The sequence below is a fragment of the Rutidosis leptorrhynchoides genome, chromosome 4, assembly GCF_046630445.1.
Source record: "Rutidosis leptorrhynchoides isolate AG116_Rl617_1_P2 chromosome 4, CSIRO_AGI_Rlap_v1, whole genome shotgun sequence".
NCBI classification, from domain to species: domain Eukaryota; kingdom Viridiplantae; phylum Streptophyta; class Magnoliopsida; order Asterales; family Asteraceae; genus Rutidosis; species Rutidosis leptorrhynchoides.
The window spans coordinates 85,072,508-85,098,211 of NC_092336.1; positions in this window are offsets into that span (position 1 = coordinate 85,072,508).

Genomic DNA, 25,704 nt, shown 5'->3' on the forward strand with positions numbered 1-25,704 from the left:
AAAGACTTTCAAGGTAGCTCTATATTTTTAAAAATCATTACTAATATTACTATTGTTATTTTTATTGTTATAACTTATTATTGTTATGGTTATTATTATTATTATTAATAACATTATTATTAAATAATAGTGTTATTTATAATATCAAGTATTATGAATACCAATGATTATTAGTATTATCAATATAAATATAAGTATTATTTGTATAATAACTATTATTAGCATTATAATTCTAATTATAAGTATCGTGATTGCCATTATTACCATAAATATAAATATTATAACTATTATTATTGTTATTTGTAGTATAAATATTACTTATGATATTGTTATAATAAATTTAATATTGTTACCATTATGATAAAGATGTTTATTATTATTAACATTATTCTTATAGTATTACAAATTAGTATCATTTTCGTAAATATTAGTATTAATACCTTTTTACAAATAATAGAAGTGTTAATATTGACATAAGTAACATTATATCACGAGTACTATTATTATGTAGGTATTAAAATCTTCGTCGTGAATATTGTTAACAGAAAAATTAATATTATTACAAATATTAATAATAATATCACTACTAGAATTATTATGATTCTTACAATAATATATATAGATATAATATATGAAATTTGTTCGATTACGAGTATATGTATTAATGAATATACAAATGATATAGGTTCGTGAATCCGAGGCCAACCCTGCATTGTTCAATATAGTCATACGTATTTTTACTACAAAATACATAAGGTGAGTTTCATTAATCCCTTTTTAAATGCTTTCGCAATATATATTTTTGGAACTGAGAATGCATGCGCTGCTTTTATAAATGTTTTACGAAATGGACACAAGTGATCGAAACTACATTCTATGGTTGGATTATCTAATCGAATATGCCCTTTTTATATAGTCTGGTAATCTAAGAATTAGGGAACAGACACCCTAATTGACGCGAACTCTAAAGATAGATCTATCGGGCCCAACAAGCCCCATCCAAAGTACCGGATGCTTTAGTACTTCGAAATTTATATCATGTCCGAAGGAGAATCCCGGAATGATGGGGATATTCTTATATACATATTGTGAACGTCGGTTACCAGGTGTTCAATCCATATGAATGATATTTTTGTCTCTATGCATGGGACGTATGATTATGAGAAATGGAAGTATGAAATCTTGTGGTCTATTAAAATTATGAAATGATTATTTATGTTAAACTAATGAACTCACCAACCTTTTGGTTGACACTTTAAAGCATGTTTATTCTCAGGTACGAAAGAAATCTTCCGCTGTGTATTTGCTCATTTTATAGATATTACTTGGAGTCATTCATGGCATATTTCAAAAGATGTTGCATTCGAGTCGTCGAGTTCATCAAGATTATTATCAAGTCAATTATAGTTGGATATATTATGAAATGGTATGCATGTTTGTCAACTTTCGATGTAATGAAATTTTGTCTTTTCAAAAACGAATGCAATGTTTGTAAAATGTATCATATAGAGGTCAAGTACCTCGCGATGTAATCAACTGTTGTGAATCGTTTATAATCGATATGGACTTCGTCCGGATGGATTAGGAATCCATCTAGACGACGTCTTCAACAGTTGGTCCCATTGCGTGGTTCTGACCTCTATATGACATGAACGACTCCATGTAGTATGAGCAAATGCACAGCGGAAGATTTCTTTCATACCTGAGAATAAACATGCTTTAAAGTGTCAACCAAAAGGTTGGTGAGTTCATAAGTTTATCATAAAACAATAAAATTCATCATTTTGATAGACCACAAGATTTAAATGTTGCATGGTACAAATGGGCCCGAATCCTACACCCACCTGTAATGTACATGCGATATCTTTTAAATACAGTACACTTTTCTCGTGTACGCAATCCATTTTTCATAAATCTTAGTAACCGTACACATATCTCGTGCACAAAAATAACATACACATAACTTGTGTATAAAATCATTCTCTCGATACATAACATTCACTTTTCATTGCTTTCATAGCTTGGCTTGATAACCGACCTTAACAAGATGCATATTAGAATATCCCCATCATTCCGGGATGCTCCATCGGACATGATATAAATTTCGAAGTACTAAAGCATCCGGTACTTTAGATGGGGCTTGTTGGGCCCGATAGATCTATCTTTAGAGTTCGCGTCAATTAGGGTGTCTGTTCCCTAATTCTTAGATTACCAGACTTAATAAACAGGGCATATTCGATTAGATAATCCAACCATAGAATGTAGTTTCAATTACTTGTGTCTATTTCGTAAAACAATTATAAAAACAGCGCATGTATCCTCGGTCCCAAAAATATATATTGCAAAAGCATTTAAAAAGAGAATAATGAAACTCACGCATATAAATATTGTAAAACAGTTAATAAAGCATTTGCATGTATTCTCAGCCCAAAAATGTAAAGAGTAAAAGGGATCAAATGAAACTCACCTAATGTATTTTGTAGTAAAAAATACATACGACTATATTGAACAATGCAGGGTTGGTCTCGAATTCACGAACCTCAAAAGCTTTCCCAAAAAAATATGTCACAGACAGGGCTCGAACTCACGACCTCCCATTACCCCAACACCCACACAAACCATTGAGCCATTTCTATTTTCCTAATCTAATCTTAGACCCAAATACTATATAACCCGTAATATTTGTTTTCCTTTTCATCCTCAAATATTCACGTATCATGTTTCGTCAATAGCATTTAGCTCGAGCAGTACGTAAGGGAAAAAACAACCCATCGGTCCAAGCAATAAAGGAATGGCAGCCCAATCTAGTAATTGAATCGTGGCCCAAGAAACAAAACTGGTTCACGGCCCATGAATTAGATGGATCCACGAGAACAGGGAACTCATTTAGAAATCGATTTAATCAATCCCATGTACAATTAATTAGGAGTTATAATCATTCAGTGACTCACTTTGGATTCCCAACTTTACTTTCGGCTATTTCTTTTTTTTTTCTCGTGCCATTATATATATCCCCACCAATAAAGGAGTTGGCCATAACTTGTATATATTATCCCACTAGCTTAACTTTTATCTTTGGCAATGTTCTGCACAATATATATCCCAATTACAAACGTCCCAATCATAACTTCTAATCCATATCTCGGTTTCTTTTTCATTTAGTGATCAAGTGGGGTTACATGATACAATTGGACTTATAATATTCGTAGTTGGATCTTTCGATGGTGTGGGGCTCGAGTGAGAAAGAAATAGAAAGACAATTATAAATGCAACCTTCATTGATTCCATTCTCATCTCATTCTTAACGAACTCAAAACAAAAAAATATAAGTGTGCAGTAGACTTGTTTGGTGTTCATGGCGTTCAAAAAAAAAATATTTTTAGAGAGAGTGAACATAGGGTTATGGATATTGGAGCTGCAATGATGTTTTAATGGTTACTGTAGTGTGAGTTGTCTCTGAGAACAGAAGTATAGCAGTAGCAACTAATTTAAATGATGATGTTGGTTGCTCTTCGAACGACAGATAGATTAATGGGTTTCAACCAAGCAAGAGATGGTGATCAAAGATGGTGTTTGTTGATGGTGTTCGATGGTTCCAAAACAGAAACTATAACAGTATTTTCGGTGTCTTTGTAGCTGCACACAAAACATGAATATTATAGTTTGTGATGGTGGTCTTGGTGGTTGATGTAGGGTGGAGATTATGAATTGGTGATGGTTACACGGTAGTTGAGTAGTGATGGTGGTTGTAGAGTGTCGGATTTGATGGGGTATTCTGGATATTTGATAATAAAAAAAATAAGCTCGCAGCAACAACATTTACAAGTGGTGGTGGTTCGTGTATTAATTTGAACAGTATAGCAGCAGCCTAGTGATGGCATCGTGGGCTTGTGATGGTTTATGTTTTGAGTGAGGTTTTTGTTCGAACGAGAATAAGAATAACCCAACTGCACCGTAGCAATCATGGTGTTAAATTATGGGTCTGATCATATACGAAAAATGTTCGTAGATTACAGTTCTTTGGTGGTGGTTTGGGTATTTGTTGAGTTTGGAAAATGGTGGGTTTTATGTGATTGGCGATGGTGTTTAGTGGATCAGGATGGTTTCGGTTGTTATTGGTAGCAGCCTATGGGCTTTTGAGTTTGGTTTGGTTGTCGACTTGAACCCGAAACATTAACATTCGAACAGTTGTGTGTAGATTGAACAAGAAACAACAATAGCAGGTGAATTCTAATAACAGTAGCAATGCAGGAGTAGTAACCGAATGGTTTTGATTGGGGAATTCACGAAAAGAAGAAGCAAAGGAAGGAGTAGTTGTGTTCTTTTGTTATGTAAATGAAGTGTAACTTGGCATGGGTTTCATATTTGTATTCATATAAATTATGGATGGAAAGGTTGAGGTAGTCAATCATGTTAGTTAAATAATTGTGTTTTAATGACTAAAAAGAAAATGACTTTGTCTGCCACAAAATATGGTACGTGAATTATGGTACATATTATTCTTGGATTTTATATAAAACTCATAACAATCCATTTACTTTTGATAAATTAAATCACAAATTATATTCATATTACATTATTGTTGTTGGTCCAGCTCGTCGACATCCCTTTGATTATAATTAAAGAATTAAAAGATCAAAGTGTAATAGGGTAAGTTGGTATGCATACGTGTGTATGACTGTTAAATTAAATAGTCAAGAAAAGAATGAATGAGATAAAAAAAAATTCATAGGGACTAGCTGACGTTTTCTCTATATAGAACGTAACCATCTACACAATTAGTATAATAATAGATATTATATTTTTTTTAACACAATGTAACTATTAGTAGCCCTAACATAGTCCAAAACATAAAAACAAATATATATCGTATTATATTTTATTAATGTGTTTTGAATTATTATTTAAAATTATATATATATATATATATATATATATATATATATATATATATATATATATATATATATATATATATATATATATATATATATATATATATATTTAAATATTTAAATATATGCATACCCATTTACAAGCAATCGTATCGTGAGTCGTCGGGAATAGTCAAAGGTTAAATGAATTCATGGAAACAGTTCATAAATTTTGAGACTCAACATTACAAACTTGGCTTATCGTGTCAGAATCATATAAAGATTAAGTTTAAATTTGGTCTAAAATTCTCGGGTCGTCACAGTACCTACCCGTTAAAGAAATTTCGTCCCGAAATTTGAGTGTGGTTGTCATGGTTAACAATAAGAATGTTTTCATGACGAATATGAGTTGCTAAATAGAGTTTTATCATTTTTGAATAATATGAATAATCAATTCGATTATTCGAAGAGTACGGATGAAGCTATCACAAAATAGTGAAATGAAGAAATAGAGATTCATCTTAACTTTTGACTTAGTCATGGTTGAATTCCGGAATTTAAGGGATTTAAACAAAATCTTCGAAATCTAAAAGATTTGATTCTTCGGTGAATAAAGAAATTAAGATCACTATAATTTAATACGGTGATCTCCCTCGATTACTCTGTCTGTTATTTCCATTATAAATTAAATTCTTCCATTCAATTATTCTCATCCTTCCTATACTTTCTTTCTTAGTTCATACATCCAAACGATTGTAAAAAAAATGCTTAATTCCATACTGAAAGTTATAATATTAGAAATATTGTTTTAAAAATATAATATATACTTAATTGTAAGCAATAACTCTTTTTAAATCTATTTTTCATAAAGGTAGTTCCTTGTACCTAATTTTTATTTTTTATTAATATCAATATTGTTGTTAATATTATTATTATTATTATTATTATTGTTATTATTATTATTATTAAAATTAAAAGAACCATTATTTTAGAAACATTTTTTTTTAAACTTTTCAATTTCATTGAAAGTTATTCGTATTATCAAAGTTATTATTTAAAAATTTTCATTTTTATTAAATATCCATGTTTTATAACTATTATTGCTAAAACTACTTTTTATTTAAAATTTCATTATCGTTGTTATTATTATATTTGTATAACATATATTTTGTACTTATACTAAAATTTATCAACATACCTATAATTATATATAAAGGATATTAACACTTATATTATGTATAAATAAAATGAATATATACATATATATATATATATATATATATATATATATATATATATATATATATTATGTAAATTTAAGATATAAAATATACTAGAATTCAGTACAAAATATATATAAACTACAACATTAAAAATATAGATATTTTATGGTTAATAGATAGTATTATTTGATGTTCATTATATGCTTTAATAGATATATATATAAATGATATAGGTTCGTGAATCCAAGGCCAACCTTATACTTGTTCAATGATGTTATATGTATTTTTACTACAAAATACATTAGGTGAGTATATAGTTCCCTTTTAAACTTTAAATATTTTTTGGGCTGAGAATACATGCGCTATTTTTATAAATGATTTACGTTATGGACACAAGTGACTAAAATTACGTTCTACATGGGTTTGAATCAAAAATCCCCTAGCTTGGTAACTTTAACTATTGGTTTATGAACTGGTAGGCGCGAATCCTAAAGATAGATCTATCGGGTTTTACACTCCCACCCAGATGTTGTTCTAGTCACTACTAAACTAGAAGAACGGGTGTTTAGTACTTCGAGGTTAACGGAACGCACTTGATTCGGTGCACATATTATTATAACTCAGGGGTACACACTCTTGTTAAGGCTAGTTACCGGGTGCCCACTGTTTGGAATGCTTTTCATACACTTGCGAGTGTATTATGTTTATGAATATGAAATCTTGTGGTCCATAGTAATAACGCTGCTAGCATCAAACCTATATATCTCACCAACTTTATGTTGACGTTTTAAAGCATGTTATTCTCAGGTACGAACTAAGTCTTCCGCTGTTGCGAGGTTTTGACCTCTATATGAGACGTTTTTAAAAGACTGCATTCATTTTTAAAACAAACCATAACCTTTATTTCATAAATAAAGGTTTAAAAAGCTTTACGTAGATTATCAAATAATGATAATCTAAAATATCCTGTTTACACACGACCATTACATAATGGTTTACAATACAAATATGTTACATCGAAATCAGTTTCTTGAATGCAGTTTTTACACAATATCATACAAACATGGACTCCAAATCTTGTCCTTATTTTAGTATGCAACAGCGGAAGCTCTTAATATTCACCTGAGAATAAACATGCTTTAAACGTCAACAAAAATGTTGGTGAGTTATAGGTTTAACCTATATATATCAAATCGTAACAATAGACCACAAGATTTCATATTTCAATACACATCCCATACATAGAGATAAAAATCATTCATATGGTGAACACCTGGTAACCGACAATAACAAGATGCATATATAAGAATATCCCCATCATTCCGGGACACCCTTCGGATATGATATAAATTTCGAAGTACTAAAGCATCCGGTACTTTGGATGGGGTTTGTTAGGCCCAATAGATCTATCTTTAGGATTCGCGTCAATTAGGGTGTCTGTTCCCTAATTCTTAGATTACCAGACTTAATAAAAAGGGGCATATTCGATTTCGATAATTCAACCATAGAATGTAGTTTCACATACTTGTGTCTATTTTGTAAATCATTTATAAAACCTGCATGTATTCTCATCCCAAAAATATTAGATTTTAAAAGTGGGACTATAACTCACTTGCACAGATTTTTACTTCGTCGGGAAGTAAGACTTGGCCACTGGTTGATTCACGAACCTATAACAATATATACATATACATATATATCAAAGTATGTTTAAAATATATTTACAACACTTTTAATATATTTTGATGTTTTAAGTTTATTAAGTCAGCTGTCCTCGTTAGTAACCTATAACTAGTTGTCCACAGTTAGATATACAGAAATAAATCGATAAATATTATCTTGAATCAATCCACGACCCAGTGTATACGTATCTCAGTATTGATCACAACTCAAACTATACATATTTTGGAATCAACCTCAACCCTGTATAGCTAACTCCAACATTCACATATAGAGTGTCTATGGTTGTTCCGAAATATATATAGATGTGTCGACATGATAGGTCGAAACATTGTATACGTGTCTATGGTATCTCAAGATTACATAATATACAATACAAGTTGATTAAGTTATGGTTGGAATATATTTGTTACCAATTTTCACGTAGCTAAAATGAGAAAAATTATCCAATCTTGTTTTACCCATAACTTCTTCATTTTAAATCCGTTTTGAGTGAATCAAATTGCTATGTTTTCATATTGAACTCTATTTTATGAATCTAAACAGAAAAAGTATAGGTTTATAGTCGGAAAAATAAGTTACAAGTCGTTTTTGTAAAGGTAGTCATTTCAGTCGAAAGAACGACGTCTAGATGACCATTTTAGAAAACATACTTCCACTTTGAGTTTAACCATAATTTTTGGATATAGTTTCATGTTCATAATAAAAATCATTTTCTCAGAATAACAACTTTTAAATCAAAGTTTATCATAGTTTTTAATTAACTAACCCAAAACAGCCCGCGGTGTTACTACGACGGCGTAAATCCGGTTTTACGGTGTTTTTCGTGTTTCCAGGTTTTAAATCATTAAGTTAGCATATCATATAGATATAGAACATGTGTTTAGTTTATTTTAAAAGTCAAGTTAGAAGGATTAACTTTTGTTTGCGAACAAGTTTAGAATTAACTAAACTATGTTCTAGTGATTACAAGTTTAAACCTTCGAATAAGATAGCTTTATATGTAAGAATCGAATGATGTTATGAACATCATTACTACCTTAAGTTCCTTGGATAAACCTACTGGAAAAGATAAAAATGGATCTAGCTTCAATGGATCCTTGGATGGCTCGAAGTTCTTGAAGCAGAATCATGACACGAAAACAAGTTCAAGTAAGATCATTACTTAAAATAAGATTGTTATAGTTATAGAAATTGAACCAAAGTTTGAATATGATTATTACCTTGTATTAGAATGATAACCTACTGTAAGAAACAAAGATTTCTTGAGGTTGGATGATCACCTTACAAGATTGGAAGTGAGCTAGCAAACTTGAAAGTATTCTTGATTTTATGAAACTAGAACTTTTGGAATTTATGAAGAACACTTAGAACTTGAAGATAGAACTTGAGAGAGATCAATTAGATGAATAAAATTGAAGAATGAAAGTGTTTGTAGGTGTTTTTGGTCGTTGGTGTATGGATTAGATATAAAGGATATGTTATTTTGTTTTCATGTAAATAAGTCATGAATGATTACTCATATTTTTGTAATTTTATGAGATATTTCATGCTAGTAGCCAAATGATGGTTCCCACATGTGTTAGGTGACTCACATGGGCTGCTAAGAGCTGATCATTGGAGTGTATATACCAATAGTACATACATCTAAAAGCTGTGTATTGTACGAGTACGAATACGGGTGCATACGAGTAGAATTGTTGATGAAACTGAACGAGGATGTAATTGTAAGCATTTTTGTTAAGTAGAAGTATTTTGATAAGTGTATTGAAGTCTTTCAAAAGTGTATAAATACATATTAAAACACTACATGTATATACATTTTAACTGAGTCGTTAAGTCATCGTTAGTCGTTACTTGTAAGTGTTGTTTTGAAACTTTTAGGTTAACGATCTTGTTAAATGTTGTTAACCCAATGTTTATAATATCAAATGATATTTTAAATTATTATATTATCATGATATTATCATGTATGAATATCTCTTAATATGATATATATACATTAAATGTCTTTACAACGATAATCGTTACATATATGTCTCGTTTAAAAATCATTAAGTTAGTAGTCTTGTTTTTACATATGTAGTTCATTGTTAATATACTTAATGATATGTTTACTTATCATAGTATCATGTTAACTATATATATATCCATATATATGTCATCATATAGTTTTTACAAGTTTTAACGTTCGTGAATCACCGGTCAACTTGGGTGGTCAATTGTCTATATGAAACATATTTCAATTAATCAAGTCTTAACAAGTTTGATTGCTTAACATGTTGGAAACATTTAATCATGTAAATATCAATCTCAATTAATATATATAAACATGGAAAAGTTCGGGTCACTACAGTACCTACCCGTTAAATAAATTTCGTCCCGAAATTTTAAGCTGTTGAAGGTGTTGATGAATCTTCTGGAAATAGATGCGGGTATTTCTTCTTCATCTGATCTTCACGCTCCCAGGTGAACTCGGGTCCTCTACGAGCATTCCATCGAACCTTAACAATTGGTATCTTGTTTTGCTTAAGTCTTTTAACCTCACGATCCATTATTTCGACGGGTTCTTCGATGAATTGAAGTTTTTCGTTGATTTGGATTTCATCTAACGGAATAGTGAGATCTTCTTTAGTAAAACATTTCTTCAAATTCGAGACGTGGAAAGTGTTATGTACAGCCGCGAGTTGTTGAGGTAACTCAAGTCGGTAAGCTACTGGTCCGACACGATCAATAATCTTGAATGGTCCAATATACCTTGGATTTAATTTCCCTCGTTTACCAAATCGAACAACGCCTTTCCAAGGTGCAACTTTAAGCATGACCATCTCTCCAATTTCAAATTCTATATCTTTTCTTTTAATGTCAGCGTAGCTCTTTTGTCGACTTTGGGCGGTTTTCAACCGTTGTTGAATTTGGATGATCTTCTCGGTAGTTTCTTGTATAATCTCCGGACCCGTAATCTGTCTATCCCCCACTTCACTCCAACAAATCGGAGACCTGCACTTTCTACCATAAAGTGCTTCAAACGGCGCCATCTCAATGCTTGAATGGTAGCTGTTGTTGTAGGAAAATTCTGCTAACGGTAGATGTCGATCCCAACTGTTTCCGAAATCAATAACACATGCTCGTAGCATGTCTTCAAGCGTTTGTATCGTCCTTTCGCTCTGCCCATCAGTTTGTGGATGATAGGCAGTACTCATGTCTAGACGAGTTCCTAATGCTTGCTGTAATGTCTGCCAGAATCTTGAAATAAATCTGCCATCCCTATCAGAGATAATAGAGATTGGTATTCCATGTCTGGAGACGACTTCCTTCAAATACAGTCGTGCTAACTTCTCCATCTTGTCATCTTCTCTTATTGGTAGGAAGTGTGCTGATTTGGTGAGACGATCAACTATTACCCAAATAGTATCAAAACCACTTGCAGTCCTTGGCAATTTAGTGATGAAATCCATGGTAATGTTTTCCCATTTCCATTCCGGGATTTCGGGTTGTTGAAGTAGACCTGATGGTTTCTGATGCTCAGCTTTGACCTTAGAACACGTCAAACATTCTCCTACGTATTTAGCAACATCGGCTTTCATACCCGGCCACCAAAAATGTTTCTTGAGATCCTTGTACATCTTCCCCGTTCCAGGATGTATTGAGTATCTGGTTTTATGAGCTTCTCTAAGTACCATTTCTCTCATATCTCCAAATTTTGGTACCCAAATCCTTTCAGCCCTATACCGGGTTCCGTCTTCCCGAATATTAAGATGCTTCTCCGATCCTTTGGGTATTTCATCCTTTAAATTTCCCTCTTTTAAAACTCCTTGTTGCGCCTCCTTTATTTGAGTAGTAATGTTATTATGAATCATTATATTCATAGATTTTACTCGAATGGGTTCTCTGTCCTTCCTGCTCAAGGCATCGGCTACCACATTTGCCTTCCCCGGGTGGTAACGAATCTCAAAGTCGTAATCATTCAATAATTCAATCCACCTACGCTGCCTCATATTCAGTTGTTTCTGATTAAATATGTGTTGAAGACTTTTGTGGTCGGTATATATAATACTTTTGACCCCATATAAGTAGTGCCTCCAAGTCTTTAATGCAAAAACAACCGCGCCTAATTCCAAATCATGCGTCGTATAATTTTGTTCGTGAATCTTCAATTGTCTAGACGCATAAGCAATCACCTTCGTTCGTTGCATTAATACACAACCGAGACCTTGCTTTGATGCATCACAATAAATCACAAAATCATCATTCCCTTCAGGCAATGACAATATAGGTGCCGTAGTTAGCTTTTTCTTCAATAACTGAAACGCTTTCTCTTGTTCATCATTCCATTCAAATTTCTTCCCTTTATGCGTTAATGCAGTCAAGGGTTTTGCTATTCTGGAAAAGTCTTGGATGAACCTTCTGTAGTAACCAGCTAGTCCTAAAAACTGGCGTATTTGTTTCAGAGTTTTCGGGATTTCCCACTTTTCAACAGTTTCTATCTTTGCCGGATCCACCTTAATACCTTCTTTGTTCACTATGTGACCGAGGAATTGAACTTCTTCCAACCAAAATGCACACTTTGAAAACTTAGCGTACAATTCTTCCTTCCTCAATACTTCTAACACCTTTCTCAAATGTTCACCGTGTTCTTGGTCATTCTTTGAGTAAATAAGTATGTCATCAATGAAAACAATGACAAACTTGTCAAGGTATGGTCCACACACTCGGTTCATAAGGTCCATGAACACAGCTGGTGCATTAGTTAAACCAAACGGCATGACCATAAACTCGTAATGACCGTAACGTGTTCTGAAAGCAGTCTTTGGAATATCATCTTCTTTCACCCACATTTGATGATACCCGGAACGTAAGTCAATCTTTGAATAAACAGACGAGCCTTGTAGTTGATCAAATAAGTCGTCGATTCTCGGTAGTGGGTAGCGGTTCTTGATGGTAAGTTTGTTCAACTCTCGGTAGTCGATACACAACCTGAATGTACCATCTTTCTTCTTGACAAACAAAACAGGAGCTCCCCACGGTGATGTGCTTGGTCGAATGAAACCACGCTCTAAAAGTTCTTGTAATTGGCTTTGCAGTTCTTTCATCTCGCTGGGTGCGAGTCTGTAAGGAGCACGAGCTATTGGTGCAGCTCCTGGTACAAGATCTATTTGAAATTCAACGGATCGATGTGGGGGTAATCCCGGTAATTCTTTCGGAAATACATCGGGAAATTCTTTTGCAATGGGAACATCATTGATGCTCTTTTCTTCAGTTTGTACTTTCTCGACGTGTGCTAGAACAGCATAGCAACCTTTTCTTATTAGTTTTTGTGCCTTCAAATTACTAATAAGATGTAGCTTCGTGTTGCCCTTTTCTCCGTACACCATTAAGGGTTTTCCTTTTTCTCGTATAATGCGAATTGCATTTTTGTAACAAACGATCTCCGCTTTCACTTCTTTCAACCAGTCCATACCGATTATCACATCAAAACTCCCTAACTCTACTGGTATCAAATCAATCTTAAATGTTTCGCTAACCATTTTAATTTCTCGATTCCGACATATATTATCTGCTGAAATTAATTTACCATTTGCTAATTCGAGTAAAAATTTACTATCCAAAGGCGTCAATGGACATCTTAATTTAGCACAAAAATCTCTACTCATATAGCTTCTATCCGCACCCGAATCAAATAAAACGTAAGCAGATTTATTGTCAATAAGAAACGTACCCGTAACAAGCTCCGGGTCTTCCTGTGCCTCTACCGCATTAATATTGAAAACTCTTCCACGGCCTTGTCCATTCGTGTTCTCCTGGTTCGGGCAATTTCTAATAATGTGGCCTGGTTTTCCACATTTATAACAAACTACATTGGCATAACTTGCTCCGACACTACTTGCTCCGCCATTACTCGTTCCGACACCATTTGTTCCTTTCGTTCTATTAACCCCTGGTCCGTAGACCTCACACTTCGCCGCGCTATGACCATTTCTTTTACACTTGTTGCAAAATTTGGTGCAGAACCCCGAGTGATTCTTTTCACACCTTTGGCATAGCTGCTTCTGATTGTTGTTGTTGTTGCGGTTATTATTGTTGTTGGGATGATTGTTGTAGTTGCTGTTGTTGTTGTTGTTGTTGTTGTTGTTGTTGTTGTTATTGTTGGGCCGTTTGTTGTAGTTGCGATTGATGTTGCGATTGTTGGGATAATTGTTGCGATTATTGTTGTAATTGCTGTTGTTGTTGTATTGGTGATTCTTATCACCGTTTTCCTCCCACTTTCTTTTGACTTGCTTCACATTGGCCTCTTCAGCAGTCTGTTCTTTAATTCTTTCTTCAATCTGGTTCACTAGTTTGTGAGCCATTCTACATGCCTGTTGTATGGAGGCGGGCTCGTGTGAACTTATATCTTCTTGGATTCTTTCCGGTAATCCTTTCACAAACGCGTCGATCTTCTCTTCCTCATCTTCGAATGCTCCCGGACACAATAGGCACAATTCTGTGAATCGTCTTTCGTACGTGGTAATATCAAATCCTTGGGTTCGTAACCCTCTAAGTTCTGTCTTGAGCTTATTGACCTCGGTTCTGGGACGGTACTTCTCGTTCATCAAGTGCTTGAATGCTGACCACGGTAGTGCGTACGCATCATCTTGTCCCACTTGCTCTAGATAGGTATTCCACCATGTTAACGCAGAACCTGTGAAGGTATGCGTAGCGTACTTCACTTTGTCCTCTTCAGTACACTTACTTATGGCAAACACCGATTCAACCTTCTCGGTCCACCGTTTCAATCCGATCGGTCCTTCGGTTCCATCAAATTCCAAAGGTTTGCAGGCAGTGAATTCTTTGTAGGTGCATCCTACACGATTTCCTGTACTGCTAGATCCAAGGTTATTGTTGGTATGTAGCGCAGCCTGTACTGCGGCTATGTTTGAAGCTAGAAAAGTACGGAATTCCTCTTCATTCATATTCACGGTGTGTCGAGTAGTCGGTGCCATTTCCTTCAAAATAGTTAAATGGAACAAGTTAATCATACAGAATATTAAGAGTAGTTAATAGTATTTCGTAGCATAATATGAACTCATTTATAAAAGCTTTTTCTTCATATTAGCGTTTTATAAGTTTAAATTCGGGTAGTACCTACCCGTTAAGTTCATACTTAGTAGCTAATATACAATTCAACTACTACAATTCTATATGAAAAACTGATTGTAATAGTATTTCGCGTTCAAACTTTTATACAATATTTTACAAACTTACAATACCGCTTATTTTACATAAAGCATGAAATATAGCACACAATAACTTTGATACAAGATAGTTGTGAAGACAATTCTAGCTAGTACACAAGTCGTTCGGCAAAGGCAATAAAGACACGTAATTCATACGTCCAGAAACAAGTCATGCATTCTGGTTTTACTAGGACTACTTCCCATCCTTGGTCTTGTGCAACATAACCGTTATGGCCGTTGATAAGACAGCGTGTTGTAATGTCATCAAAGGGACGAGGGTTACGTAATGTCCAACAGTCCCGTAATAATCTAAAAACCTCATTTCTTACCCCAATTACCGACTCCGTCACTTGTGGAAACGTTTTGTTTAATAGTTGTAGCCCGATGTTCTTGTTCTCACTTTGGTGAGAAGCGAACATTACTAATCCGTAAGCATAACATGCTTCTTTATGTTGCATGTTAGCCGCTTTTTCTAAATCACGAAGTCCAATATTCGGATATATTGAGTCAAAATAATTTCTTAACCCGTTGCGTAAAATAGCATTTGGGTTCCCCGCAATATATGCGTCAAAGTAAACACATCGTAACTTATGGGTTTCCCAATGTGATATCCCCCATCTTTCAAACGAAAGTCTCTTATAAACCAAGACATTCTTGGAACGTTCTTCGAATGTCTTACAAACTGATCTCGCCTTAAATAGTTGTGCCGAAGAATTCTGGCCGACTCTAGACAAGATTTCATCAATCATGTCTCCGGGTAGGTCTCTTAAAATATTGGGTTGTCTATCCATTTTGTGTTTTTAAACTGTAAAATAGACAAGAGTTAGTTTCATAAAAAAAATTACTTATTAATACAAGCAATTTTTACATATATCATAAAGCATAAGAACACTATATTACATATATTACACCACACGAATACAACTATCTTATTCCGACTCGCTCATTTCTTCTTCTTCGGTTTTGGTTCGTTTCGCCAAGTTTCTAGGGATATATGATGTTCCCCTAATACGAGCCGTCGTTGTCCACATTGGTTTAGAAAAACCTGGTGGTTTAGAGGTTCCCGGGTCATTGTTACAACTTAAGGACTTTGGGGGTTGACGATACATATAAAGTTCATCGGGGTTGGAATTAGATTTCTCTATTTTTATGCCCTTTCCCTTATTATTTTCTTTTGCCTTTTTAAATTCAGTTGGGGTAATTTCTATAACATCATCGGAATTCTCGTCGGAATCCGATTCATCGGAGAATTGGTAATCCTCCCAATATTTTGCTTCCTTGGCGGAAACACCATTGACCATAATTAACTTTGGTCGGTTGGTTGAGGATTTTCTTTTACTTAACCGTTTTATTATTTCCCCCACCGGTTCTATTTCTTCATCCGGTTCCGATTCTTCTTCCGGTTCCGATTCTTCTTCCGGTTCCGACTCTTCTTCCGGTTCCTCTTCGGGAACTTGTGAATCAGTCCACAAATCATTCCAATTTACATTTGACTCTTCATTATTATTAGGTGAGTCAATGGGACTTGTTCTAGAGGTAGACATCTATCACATAATATCAAACACGTTAAGAGATTAATATATCACATAATATTCATATGTTAAAAATATATAGTTTCCAACAAAAATGTTAAGCAATCATTTTTAAAGAAAACACGGTCGAAGTCCAGACTCACTAATGCATCCTAACAAACTCGATAAGACACACTAATGCAAATTTTCTGGTTCTCTAAGACCAACGCTCTGATACCAACTGAAATGTCCCGTTCTTATTGATTAAAAACGTTCCATATTAATTGATTTCGTTGCGAGGTTTTGACCTCTATATGAGACGTTTTTAAAAGACTGCATTCATTTTTAAAACAAACCATAACCTTTATTTCATAAATAAAGGTTTAAAAAGCTTTACGTAGATTATCAAATAATGATAATCTAAAATATCCTGTTTACACACGACCATTACATAATGGTTTACAATACAAATATGTTACATCGAAATCAGTTTCTTGAATGCAGTTTTTACACAATATCATACAAACATGGACTCCAAATCTTGTCCTTATTTTAGTATGCAACAGCGGAAGCTCTTAATATTCACCTGAGAATAAACATGCTTTAAACGTCAACAAAAATGTTGGTGAGTTATAGGTTTAACCTATATATATCAAATCGTAACAATAGACCACAAGATTTCATATTTCAATACACATCCCATACATAGAGATAAAAATCATTCATATGGTGAACACCTGGTAACCGACAATAACAAGATGCATATATAAGAATATCCCCATCATTCCGGGACACCCTTCGGATATGATATAAATTTCGAAGTACTAAAGCATCCGGTACTTTGGATGGGGTTTGTTAGGCCCAATAGATCTATCTTTAGGATTCGCGTCAATTAGGGTGTCTGTTCCCTAATTCTTAGATTACCAGACTTAATAAAAAGGGGCATATTCGATTTCGATAATTCAACCATAGAATGTAGTTTCACGTACTTGTGTCTATTTTGTAAATCATTTATAAAACCTGCATGTATTCTCATCCCAAAAATATTAGATTTTAAAAGTGGGACTATAACTCACTTGCACAGATTTTTACTTCGTCGGGAAGTAAGACTTGGCCACTGGTTGATTCACGAACCTATAACAATATATACATATACATATATATCAAAGTATGTTCAAAATATATTTACAACACTTGGTACAGATATTATAACCATTACTTTAAATTATAATTTCAAATCTAAATAATATTATAATAAGAAAGTACCATTTCAGTTGATATTATTAAATAAATAAATCTAATATGTTAAAAATAAATATATATAAATGGGTTACGGTTTAATTCATAAACACTGAAATGGCGTAATGGTCTGAGGGTTAACGCGTGAGCGGAAGGTCGTGAGTTTGAGTCCTGACTTGGGCGATTCATTATTCTTTTTGAGCCTTTGAAGGTAGCCATTTATCAATATTATTATTATTATTATTATTATTATTATTATTATTATTATTATTATTATTATTATTATTATTATTATTATTATTATTATTATTATTATTATTTTTGTTATTATTAAATCATATCATTAAGTGTTAGTATTATTATTATTATTGTTATTATTATTATTATTATAAATATCTTTATTATTATCATTAGTAGAAAAATTATTATATTAATAAAAGTATTATTATTAAGATTACCATAATTAAAAGATTGTTACAATCATCATTATTAAGTATTATGTACTAGTATCAAAAAGTATTATTTGCGTTATCATTATTATTAAAATTTTCATTTTATTAAAACCACTTTTATTATCATTATTATAAAATATTAACTAAGTTATATATAATAGATAAATACCTTTTAATATAATCATATATATAATTAACTAAAATATATATAAAATAAGTATATAATTAAACTATTTATTAATATAACATACAAATTATAAAGCATATTAATATTAATATATAAAACTCGTTAGTTGTTATTATAAGTGTTAATATATATATAAATGATATAGGTTCGTGAATCCGAGGTCAACCCTGCATTGTTCAATGACGTCATATGTATTTTTACTACAAAATACAGTATCGTGAGTTTCATTTGTCCCTTTTTACTCTTTACATTTTTGGCCTGAGAATACATGCAAATGCTTTATTAACTGTTTTACAATATTTATATGTGTGAGTTTCATTACTCCCTTTTTAAATGCCTTTGCAATATATATTTTTGGGACTGAGAATACATGCGCTGCTTTTATAAATGTTTTACGATATAGACACAAGTAATCGAAACTACATTCTATGGTTGAATTATCGAAGTCGAATATGCCCCTTTTTATTAAATCTGGTAATCTAAGAATTAGAGAACAGACACCCTAATTGACACGAACTCTAAAGATAGATCTATCGGGCCCAACAAGCCCCATCCAAAGTACCGGATGCTTTAGTACTTCGAAATTTATATCATGTCCGAAGGAGGATCCCGGAATGATGGGGATATTCTTATATGCATATTGTTAATGTCGGTTACCAGGTGTTCAATCCATATGAATGATATTTTTGTCTCTATGCATGGGACGTATGTTTATGAGAAATGAAAATATGAAATCTTGTGGTCTATTAAAATTATGAAATGATTATTTATGATAAACTAATGAACTCACCAACCTTTTGGTTGACACTTTAAAGCATGTTTATTCTCAGGTATGAAAGAAATCTTCCGCTGTGCATTACCAACTGAAATGTCCCGTTCTTATTGATTAAAAACGTTCCATATTAATTGATTTCGTTGCGAGGTTTTGACCTCTATATGAGACGTTTTTAAAAGACTGCATTCATTTTTAAAACAAACCATAACCTTTATTTCATAAATAAAGGTTTAAAAAGCTTTACGTAGATTATCAAATAATGATAATCTAAAATATCCTGTTTACACACGACCATTACATAATGGTTTACAATACAAATATGTTACATCGAAATCAGTTTCTTGAATGCAGTTTTTACACAATATCATACAAACATGGACTCCAAATCTTGTCCTTATTTTAGTATGCAACAGCGGAAGCTCTTAATATTCACCTGAGAATAAACATGCTTTAAACGTCAACAAAAATGTTGGTGAGTTATAGGTTTAACCTATATATATCAAATCGTAACAATAGACCACAAGATTTCATATTTCAATACACATCCCATACATAGAGATAAAAATCATTCATATGGTGAACACCTGGTAACCGACAATAACAAGATGCATATATAAGAATATCCCCATCATTCCGGGACACCCTTCGGATATGATATAAATTTCGAAGTACTAAAGCATCCGGTACTTTGGATGGGGTTTGTTAGGCCCAATAGATCTATCTTTAGGATTCGCGTCAATTAGGGTGTCTGTTCCCTAATTCTTAGATTACCAGACTTAATAAAAAGGGGCATATTCGATTTCGATAATTCAACCATAGAATGTAGTTTCACGTACTTGTGTCTATTTTGTAAATCATTTATAAAACCTGCATGTATTCTCATCCCAAAAATATTAGATTTTAAAAGTGGGACTATAACTCACTTGCACAGATTTTTACTTCGTCGGGAAGTAAGACTTGGCCACTGGTTGATTCACGAACCTATAAAAATATATACATATACATATATATCAAAGTATGTTCAAAATATATTTACAACACTTTTAATATATTTTGATGTTTTAAGTTTATTAAGTCAGCTGTCCTCGTTAGTAACCTATAACTAGTTGTCCACAGTTAGATATACAGAAATAAATCGATAAATATTATCTTGAATCAATCCACGACCCAGTGTATACGTATCTTAGTATTGATCACAACTCAAACTATACATATTTTGGAATCAACCTCAACCCTGTATAGCTAACTCCAACATTCACATATAGAGTGTCTATGGTTGTTCCGAAATATATATAGATGTGTCGACATGATAGGTCGAAACATTGTATACGTGTCTATGGTATCTCAAGATTACATAATATACAATACAAGTTGATTAAGTTATGGTTGGAATATATTTGTTACCAATTTTCACGTAGCTAAAATGAGAAAAATTATCCAATCTTGTTTTACCCATAACTTCTTCATTTTAAATCCGTTTTGAGTGAATCAAATTGCTATGTTTTCATATTGAACTCTATTTTATGAATCTAAACAGAAAAAGTATAGGTTTATAGTCGGAAAAATAAGTTACAAGTCGTTTTTGTAAAGGTAGTCATTTCAGTCGAAAGAACGACGTCTAGATGACCATTTTAGAAAACATACTTCCACTTTGAGTTTAACCATAATTTTTGGATATAGTTTCATGTTCATAATAAAAATCATTTTCTCAGAATAACAACTTTTAAATCAAAGTTTATCATAGTTTTTAATTAACTAACCCAAAACAGCCCGCGGTGTTACTACGACGGCGTAAATCCGGTTTTACGGTGTTTTTCGTGTTTCCAGGTTTTAAATCATTAAGTTAGCATATCATATAGATATAGAACATGTGTTTAGTTTATTTTAAAAGTCAAGTTAGAAGGATTAACTTTTGTTTGCGAACAAGTTTAGAATTAACTAAACTATGTTCTAGTGATTACAAGTTTAAACCTTCGAATAAGATAGCTTTATATGTAAGAATCGAATGATGTTATGAACATCATTACTACCTTAAGTTCCTTGGATAAACCTACTGGAAAAGATAAAAATGGATCTAGCTTCAATGGATCCTTGGATGGCTCGAAGTTCTTGAAGCAGAATCATGACACGAAAACAAGTTCAAGTAAGATCATTACTTAAAATAAGATTGTTATAGTTATAGAAATTGAACCAAAGTTTGAATATGATTATTACCTTGTATTAGAATGATAACCTACTGTAAGAAACAAAGATTTCTTGAGGTTGGATGATCACCTTACAAGATTGGAAGTGAGCTAGCAAACTTGAAAGTATTCTTGATTTTATGAAACTAGAACTTTTGGAATTTATGAAGAACACTTAGAACTTGAAGATAGAACTTGAGAGAGATCAATTAGATGAATAAAATTGAAGAATGAAAGTGTTTGTAGGTGTTTTTGGTCGTTGGTGTATGGATTAGATATAAAGGATATGTTATTTTGTTTTCATGTAAATAAGTCATGAATGATTACTCATATTTTTGTAATTTTATGAGATATTTCATGCTAGTAGCCAAATGATGGTTCCCACATGTGTTAGGTGACTCACATGGGCTGCTAAGAGCTGATCATTGGAGTGTATATACCAATAGTACATACATCTAAAAGCTGTGTATTGTACGAGTACGAATACGGGTGCATACGAGTAGAATTGTTGATGAAACTGAACGAGGATGTAATTGCAAGCATTTTTGTTAAGTAGAAGTATTTTGATAAGTGTATTGAAGTCTTTCAAAAGTGTATAAATACATATTAAAACACTACATGTATATACATTTTAACTGAGTCGTTAAGTCATCGTTAGTCGTTACATGTAAGTGTTGTTTTGAAACTTTTAGGTTAACGATCTTGTTAAATGTTGTTAACCCAATGTTTATAATATCAAATGATATTTTAAATTATTATATTATCATGATATTATCATGTATGAATATCTCTTAATATGATATATATACATTAAATGTCTTTACAACGATAATCGTTACATATATGTCTCGTTTAAAAATCATTAAGTTAGTAGTCTTGTTTTTACATATGTAGTTCATTGTTAATATACTTAATGATATGTTTACTTATCATAGTATCATGTTAACTATATATATATATCCATATATATGTCATCATATAGTTTTTACAAGTTTTAACGTTCGTGAATCACCGGTCAACTTGGGTGGTCAATTGTCTATATGAAACATATTTCAATTAATCAAGTCTTAACAAGTTTGATTGCTTAACATGTTGGAAACATTTAATCATGTAAATATCAATCTCAATTAATATATATAAACATGGAAAAGTTCGGGTCACTACAGTACCTACCCGTTAAATAAATTTCGTCCCGAAATTTTAAGCTGTTGAAGGTGTTGATGAATCTTCTGGAAATAGATGCGGGTATTTCTTCTTCATCTGATCTTCACGCTCCCAGGTGAACTCGGGTCCTCTACGAGCATTCCATCGAACCTTAACAATTGGTATCTTGTTTTGCTTAAGTCTTTTAACCTCACGATCCATTATTTCGACGGGTTCTTCGATGAATTGAAGTTTTTCGTTGATTTGGATTTCATCTAACGGAATAGTGAGATCTTCTTTAGTAAAACATTTCTTCAAATTCGAGACGTGGAAAGTGTTATGTACAGCCGCGAGTTGTTGAGGTAACTCAAGTCGGTAAGCTACTGGTCCGACACGATCAATAATCTTGAATGGTCCAATATACCTTGGATTTAATTTCCCTCGTTTACCAAATCGAACAACGCCTTTCCAAGGTGCAACTTTAAGCATGACCATCTCTCCAATTTCAAATTCTATATCTTTTCTTTTAATGTCAGCGTAGCTCTTTTGTCGACTTTGGGCGGTTTTCAACCATTGTTGAATTTGGATGATCTTCTCGGTAGTTTCTTGTATAATCTCCGGACCCGTAATCTGTCTATCCCCCACTTCACTCCAACAAATCGGAGACCTGCACTTTCTACCATAAAGTGCTTCAAACGGCGCCATCTCAATGCTTGAATGGTAGCTGTTGTTGTAGGAAAATTCTGCTAACGGTAGATGTCGATCCCAACTGTTTCCGAAATCAATAACACATGCTCGTAGCATGTCTTCAAGCGTTTGTATCGTCCTTTCGCTCTGCCCATCAGTTTGTGGATGATAGGCAGTACTCATGTCTAGACGAGTTCCTAATGCTTGCTGTAATGTCTGCCAGAATCTTGAAATAAATCTGCCATCCCTATCAGAGATAATAGAGATTGGTATTCCATGTCTGGAGACGACTTCCTTCAAATACAGTCGTGCTAACTTCTCCATCTTGTCATCTTCTCTTATTGGTAGGAAGTGTGCTGATTTGGTGAGACGATCAACTATTACCCAAATAGTATCAAAACCACTTGCAGTCCTTGGCAATTTAGTGATGAAATCCATGGTAATGTTTTCCCATTTCCATTCCGGGATTTCGGGTTGTTGAAGTAGACCTGATGGTTTCTGATGCTCAGCTTTGACCTTAGAACACGTCAAACATTCTCCTACGTATTTAGCAACATCGGCTTTCATACCCGGCCACCAAAAATGTTTCTTGAGATCCTTGTACATCTTCCCCGTTCCAGGATGTATTGAGTATCTGGTTTTATGAGCTTCTCTAAGTACCATTTCTCTCATATCTCCAAATTTTGGTACCCAAATCCTTTCAGCCCTATACCGGGTTCCGTCTTCCCGAATATTAAGATGCTTCTCCGATCCTTTGGGTATTTCATCCTTTAAATTTCCCTCTTTTAAAACTCCTTGTTGCGCCTCCTTTATTTGAGTAGTAATGTTATTATGAATCATTATATTCATAGATTTTACTCGAATGGGTTCTCTGTCCTTCCTGCTCAAGGCATCGGCTACCACATTTGCCTTCCCCGGGTGGTAACGAATCTCAAAGTCGTAATCATTCAATAATTCAATCCACCTACGCTGCCTCATATTCAGTTGTTTCTGATTAAATATGTGTTGAAGACTTTTGTGGTCGGTATATATAATACTTTTGACCCCATATAAGTAGTGCCTCCAAGTCTTTAATGCAAAAACAACCGCGCCTAATTCCAAATCATGCGTCGTATAATTTTGTTCGTGAATCTTCAATTGTCTAGACGCATAAGCAATCACCTTCGTTCGTTGCATTAATACACAACCGAGACCTTGCTTTGATGCATCACAATAAATCACAAAATCATCATTCCCTTCAGGCAATGACAATATAGGTGCCGTAGTTAGCTTTTTCTTCAATAACTGAAACGCTTTCTCTTGTTCATCATTCCATTCAAATTTCTTCCCTTTATGCGTTAATGCAGTCAAGGGTTTTGCTATTCTGGAAAAGTCTTGGATGAACCTTCTGTAGTAACCAGCTAGTCCTAAAAACTGGCGTATGTGTTTCGGAGTTTTCGGGATTTCCCACTTTTCAACAGTTTCTATCTTTGCCGGATCCACCTTAATACCTTCTTTGTTCACTATGTGACCGAGGAATTGAACTTCTTCCAACCAAAATGCACACTTTGAAAACTTAGCGTACAATTCTTCCTTCCTCAATACTTCTAACACCTTTCTCAAATGTTCACCGTGTTCTTGGTCATTCTTTGAGTAAATAAGTATGTCATCAATGAAAACAATGACAAACTTGTCAAGGTATGGTCCACACACTCGGTTCATAAGGTCCATGAACACAGCTGGTGCATTAGTTAAACCAAACGGCATGACCATAAACTCGTAATGACCGTAACGTGTTCTGAAAGCAGTCTTTGGAATATCATCTTCTTTCACCCGCATTTGATGATACCCGGAACGTAAGTCAATCTTTGAATAAACAGACGAGCCTTGTAGTTGATCAAATAAGTCGTCGATTCTCGGTAGTGGGTAGCGGTTCTTGATGGTAAGTTTGTTCAACTCTCGGTAGTCGATACACAACCTGAATGTACCATCTTTCTTCTTGACAAACAAAACAGGAGCTCCCCATGGTGATGTGCTTGGTCGAATGAAACCACGCTCTAAAAGTTCTTGTAATTGGCTTTGCAGTTCTTTCATCTCGCTGGGTGCGAGTCTGTAAGGAGCACGAGCTATTGGTGCAGCTCCTGGTACAAGATCTATTTGAAATTCAACGGATTGATGTGGGGGTAATCCCGGTAATTCTTTCGGAAATACATCGGGAAATTCTTTTGCAATGGGAACATCATTGATGCTCTTTTCTTCAGTTTGTACTTTCTCGACGTGTGCTAGAACAGCATAGCAACCTTTTCTTATTAGTTTTTGTGCCTTCAAATTACTAATAAGATGTAGCTTCGTGTTGCCCTTTTCTCCGTACACCATTAAGGGTTTTCCTTTTTCTCGTATAATGCGAATTGCATTTTTGTAACAAACGATCTCCGCTTTCACTTCTTTCAACCAGTCCATACCGATTATCACATCAAAACTCCCTAACTCTACTGGTATCAAATCAATCTTAAATGTTTCGCTAACCATTTTAATTTCTCGATTCCGACATATA